At 55.0% G+C, this 6007-nt stretch overlaps 1 protein-coding gene across 2 annotated transcripts in view; it reads right to left on the bottom strand.

Moving 5' to 3' along the window:
• The window catches only part of AP1B1 (adaptor related protein complex 1 subunit beta 1), a 78010-nt gene extending 72774 nt beyond the window's left edge, over positions 1–5236 (bottom strand). For both annotated transcript variants that reach the window (XM_057305921.1, XM_057305920.1), the window contains exon 1: positions 5084–5236. The gene's annotated coding sequence lies outside the window, so the exon portion shown is untranslated. The remainder of the gene's footprint in view (positions 1–5083) is intronic.
• Between the last annotated feature and the right edge of the window lie 771 nt (positions 5237–6007).

Here is a 6007-nt window from a genome sequence, read left to right on the forward strand (position 1 = left end):
GATGCTGCAGACGCTGCCGCGGCTCTGGCTGACTCCGCAGCCCGGCTCCCAGCTCCGCAGAGGGAGGGATGTGGGAGGAGATGCTGAGTCGGCCTCAGCCTGCTCTAGCTCCAGCCGCAGTGAGAGCAGAATGCCCAGAAAGGCCCGCTGGGGGGTGGCCTGGTGACCTTACCCAGCAGCTGGGCGGAAGGAGAGGGCAGGAGCAGGGCTTCAGTTCCCTGCTCAGCCAGACGTGTGGGCCCAGAGAAAGGATCTTCGAGAAAGGGGGCAAGAAGGGGGCCTGGGGGGCGCCTGGGTGGCTCAGTCGTTAAGCGTCTGCCTTGGGCTCAGGGCGTGATCCCGGCGTTCTGGGATCGAGCCCCACATCAGGCTCCTCCACTGGGAGCCTGCTTCTTCCTCTCCCACTCCCCCTGCTTGTGTTCCCTCTCTCGCTGGCTGTCTCTATCTCTGTCAAATATATAAATAAAATCTTAAAAAAAAAAAAAAAAAAAGGTGGCTTGGGGCCACATAGAGGAGAAGCCCAGGGCTGGGTCTGTAAAGGGCAGTGCCGGGAAGGGGCAGCCAGGCCCTGCCCTGGGGGGGAGCTGATGGTCTGGGAAGGGGACAGGGGAGATGGAGCCTTGACACCATTCACTGTGTGACAAGATAGCTGAGATGGGGTGACAAAAGGCACTTGATGATCCTGATATTAACGAAAGCAACAATAATAGTAATGGTTCCCAAGTATTACGTGTAGATGCTGGGCCAGTCACTGTGAGCCTCAGTCCAGCCCCACCCGGAGGACACTGTTTTTCCCCATGTCACAGATAACGGAGGCCCAGAATGACAACCTGACCACCTACTCCATCCTAACCCAAGAGACCCTTGTGTGCCCCTCCTGCTGGGCTCTGAGGTCCAGGCAGGTGGGCTCTGTCTGCCGCAGGCCCTGCTCCATCCTCCGCCCTGCACCCTAAGTGCAATCCGCCTCAGGGCTCAAGCTCAGCAGATGCGTGAAGCCAGCCCCACCCCGGGGCAGAGACAGGGAGCATCCAATCTCCCCGCCCCTCTCCCTAGAAGGGGACACGCATGCAACCGTACCCAGCAAAACCCAGAGTCTGATCTCACAGTGTCTCAAGAGGTGGCCAAGGCTTGGAAAATCACCCCCCTTGCACAGATGAGAAGACTGAGGCTCGGGGAGGTGATGTGCCTTGCTTGGGGCCCCCCAGCCAGGCAGCGGTGGGCCAGGCGCCTTGCCCTCCTCCAGGAGCCCGTCAGCTCTCTCTGAGGGAGGGAAGGAACGATGCCAATGTGCGGCCCTGTAGCAGCTCAGCTGATCATCCCAACAACCTTCTGATTTTTGGCGACAGCCTATTGAGATGTAATTCACATACCACGCAGACACTTCAACCACTTAAAAGTGCATGATTCAATGTTTTTTAGTATATTCAGAGTTGTGCGGCCAGGGCCGCAATTTTAGGACACTTTCTCCCACAAAATAAAAACACCCATGCTCCTTAACTACCATCCCTTTGGCTCTAAGGCAACCACTAACCTACTCTCCTCTCTGTAGATCTGCCTATTCTGGATATTTCATATAACTGGTATCATGTAACATCCCACATTCTTTTGAATGGGTTATTTTACCCCCATTTCCCAGATGGCAGTAACTGAGGCTTAGACGGGGTGAAACCTTACCCCGGGCCTTATTTCTTTATGATTTTATTTATTTGAGAGAGAGAGAGCGAGAGAGCGAGAGTGAGGGAGAGGCTGGGGGCGGGAGAACACGGACAAGTGCTGAGCAGGGAGCCCGATGTCGGGCTCGATCACAGGATCCTGAGATCATGACCTGAGCCGAAGGCAGACTTAATAGACACCCAGGAGCCCCCGGGGGCCTTTAATGAAGCAACGATGGGTAGGCTTGAAACCCAGGCCCACCTGACCCAGACGACCTGCTCTTCACCATTAACTCTACTAGTCAGTGAGTGCTGGGGCTCAAGGACAACCCCAGTCCTCCCCTCCCTTCTACCTGCACCCAGGGCCTCACCCCCAAATTCCTCCATCACACCCAGGGGCTCTGCCAGGGACCCCTCTCAGCTCTCTCATGATCCCTGCTCTCCATCATTCAGGCCTTGGTTATGCCGCCTCCTTTGGGAAGCTCTCCCTGATTGCTCACCTTTCTTGGAGCTCCCACTGCCCGTGTGCATTTGCCCCTGGAAAACTGGGCAGCCAGGCTCCCTCTCTGTGTGGGGAAGAAACTGAGGCCCTGGGGAGGTGTCTGGGGTCACCCAGTGATCAGGCAGAGAGGGGACTGGGACTAGATCCCTGATTCCCACACCAATTCTCTTCCCCCTGGCCTATTCCAAAAGGGAATCTTTTATCTCCTCCATCCTCACACCACCCTGAAAGTGACACTATCGGGCCTATGGGAAAGAGGGGGAAACAGGCTTAGAAAGGCTAGCAATCTGCCCAAGGCTACAGACACTGAACCAGGACTCCGCCTCTGACTCCCAACTTGCTCCCCAAACACATGCTGGGTCAGGAGTCCCAATTTGTGACTCCCACAGCCCCTGGACTTGCCCTTCTATCAGCCCTTATAAAACTGGCTCCTTATTTGTTCTTGGTAAAAGGAGTTGGGATTCCCGAGTGCGGGCCTGGGCAATAAATGTGTGTTGACTGGATGATGGAAGAAGGGAAGGAAGGGAGGGGGCAGGAGGGGTGGGGGCGGGCAGTTCAGCCACCAGCCCAGTCACACAACGCCATTTACTAGCATCAGGGTGTCTTACACCAGTTCTGACTCCTAAACCCAGAACTTCTGCCGTTTGGGGGGTCTGGCACCTCTTGCAGAATCACTCACACAATCCTGCAGAGTTTGGGGGGCTCCCGACCCCCTGCAGCTCACCCACAGGCACCCAGGAGTAGCGTCTCTGTACTGCAGGTGGAAAATCCCGTCCTGTGTCACCCAGCCCTGTCCCGGGGACGCAACAGATGTGAATGGACTTCATAAAAGCCTGAGGCACAGCACGCACTCCAGCCGCCTCATCTGGAACCACGAGCCTGCCCCTAGCTGCAGCCCCTGGCACACAGTGCAGCAGTCCTGACACAATTCCTCTGCCTCTTGTCCTCAGCCGGCCTCTGCCCCACCCCAGGGGCGGCCGCCAGCCAGGGACGTGCCGGAATGCCCGTTAACGCGGCTTCGGCCACCATCACGCCTGGCAGCCTACACCAGCCGCCCCAGGGGTGGGGGCTGCCTGTTTCTTTTATCCGGGTGCCCTGCTGACTCAGCAGGACCCTGCTTCTCTTCCCTCACTCCCAACACCACCATGCTCCCAGGGGGCAGAGGGTGGCAGGTTCCAGAGCTCAGGAACTGTCCTAGTCCCCAGGATGGCGCTGCAGACACAATCAGTCACAGTTGTGTTTATTAAGGGGTTTCGAGGCCAGAAATGGTGTTAGGTTTTTTGCATATGTTTTCCAAACGAAGCTGGTATTATTAGCACCCCATTTTACAGATGTAGAAACTGAGGCACAGACAGAAGAGGTCGCTTGCTCGAGGTGCCCGGCTGGGACGTGGGAGGGCTGGCATTCAGCCTTGGGCTGGTCTGACCTGAGGGGCGAGCTCTGAGCTTACTCGGAGGAGTAAGCCTCCCCCAGTGATGGAAGTGGCCGCTCCCCTTCACCCATGCAGAATATCTGTCCTTGGAAGCCTACCACCAGGGATGTTCTGAGTGAGGTGGCGGATTCACATTCATTAGACATTCTCAGGGGATGCAAGGTTTGCTGGACCTCAACTTGTCTCTTCATCCGCAGTCATAAAATATTAAAGCCAGAAGGTGCCATTGCAATTAGGATTGTCTAGTCTCTACATTTTTTGAAGGGGGAAATTGAGGCTCAGAGATACAGGGGACTTGGCCAAGGCATTCCCAAGTCACAGAAAATTGGGAGCAAACTCAGGACTCCAGACATCATGTCAATGCTACCTAAAAATCAAAGAATGTGAGCTCAGGAAACAATGTCCAGGGCCCTATGGCCCAAGTCTCCCATTTTACAGAAGGGGAAACTGAGATTCAGAGAAGAGTCAGATCTTCCTTTTTTTTAAAAAAGAGTGGGGTCTTCCTAAGAGCGATATACAGGCACGTAGAGTGCGCCACTCATGAACCCAGATTTTAGTAGCAGTGTGACCTGAGACATATGAGATGACCTCTCTGAGCTTCATCTATGAAGTAGAAATAACAAACCCTGTAGTGTAGGGTCAGCAGTATAAAGGATGTTGGCCCTTAGGCCACCACCCAACACATATTTAGTGCTCAATTCATGGTTTGTATTATTGATAATGGCAGGCCCTTGTCATTTTCCCCGTCCTGCCATTCTGCCTTCCAGGTCAAACATTTCTTAGAACAGTACAGTGGGTAAGGCTGTGGACTGCTGTTTCAGCCACTTCTTAGCTGGGACACCTTGGACTGGTTACTATTCTGTGATTCTGGGCCTCAAACACCTCCTCAGTCAACTGGGGAGGAATAGTACCTACCAGACAGGGCTGTCCTGAGGCGGAAATAACACGTGTTGGGCTTCACGTAAAGCCAGACACACAGTAAGTGCTCAGTAAATCTGAGCTAGCACGGTTACTTGTTACTTGCATGGCCGTGTCTCATGTCTGTCACATCCTAGGCTGCAGGGCACCTGGTCCACCAGCAAGGGGCTAGTCCCCAACCTCTGGGGCTCTCCAGTATCAGAAGGACTAACAGAGCAAGGGAAGGCGATCCCGGAACTCTGCACGTCCACACGGCAGAGCCTGACCCAGCTCTGATTTCTCAGTGCCTGCCTGGGGGAGGGGAATTATGAAAATGCTGGACGAAATCCCGGTTTTTGCAGTTACAGAAGTGTCGCGAACCCCCATTTTACAGGTGCAGAAACTGAGGTCTAAGGAGGGGGAGGTTGCTGCTCAAGGACGCACGGACACATGCCAGGGCACGGTGTCCTCGCTTGTAGCACTGTCCCCCAGGGCAGAGCCTCTGCCTCAGGAGCCCCTCCCAGAGCCCGCCTCCTCCGCTCCTGGGTGGGCGTCGGGCCCTCCCGGATGCCCCGCGGAGTCTGTCTGGGCGTTACTCACGACGAAGGAGACGACGGCAGCGAAAGCCGCCTCCACCTTCCCGCGGTCCCCGGGGATGCCTCTGACCCGATGCCGCAGCAACTAAAACTGCGGGGAAGTCGGGTCCGGGCCGATGGCTGTGCGCCCGGCGTCTCCCAGCCCGGACCTTTGGAGCAGCGCTCAATAACCTTCGGAGTTCGGAGAGAGAGTTCGGACGTTTCCGGCGCCGAGGGGCGGGGCTGAACGTGACGCAGGCGTGGCCGTCGCCGCCTGCAGGGGGCGCTGTTGCCAGCGCGATCGTTCAAGTCGGATTGCGGGCCAAGCATTCTGGAGGCACAGGAACAGGCTCTGTAGTCCTGGGGCCTCGATTTCTTGCTCCGGAAAATGGGTTTGATGACAAGTTTGGTGAGGTTTCAGTGGAACCTGGATAAATTTATGAAACGAACTAGAAGTCACATTGATAAATATGTAGTTACTTACCTCGCCTCAGTTTGTTCACCTCTAAATGGGGATAATTGTACCTTCCTTCCCTGTGTATATCGTGAGAGTTGCAAACTGTGGGAAAAATACATATAAAGGGCTTGGCACCTTGTAAGCACCCGATAAATGGCAATCTTTGTGATAATAAGCAAAGCGCCCTGCCAAGCCAGGAAATAAGATCCAAGTCTTGGTTCCTGCCCCCAAGAAGCTCCAACCTCAGAACCAGAAACAAGGCAGCTGGGAGCTGCAGTGAAATGACGGGCTGAGAGTCAGACCTGCCACTGACCACTTGAGCCTCAGTTTCCTCCTCCTTTCTCTGAGGCCGTTTAGCCTGGCTTCCTTGGATTCTGGCTTGTGAAATGCAGTCCAAGATGGATTTCAAAGATTATTTATTTATTTATTTATTTGAGAGCAAGTGTGAGTGAGCACACAGAGGCAGAGGGAGAAGCAGACTCCCTGCTGAGC

The sequence above is a fragment of the Ursus arctos genome, unplaced genomic scaffold (genome assembly GCF_023065955.2).
Source record: "Ursus arctos isolate Adak ecotype North America unplaced genomic scaffold, UrsArc2.0 scaffold_34, whole genome shotgun sequence".
Lineage (NCBI taxonomy): Eukaryota > Metazoa > Chordata > Mammalia > Carnivora > Ursidae > Ursus > Ursus arctos.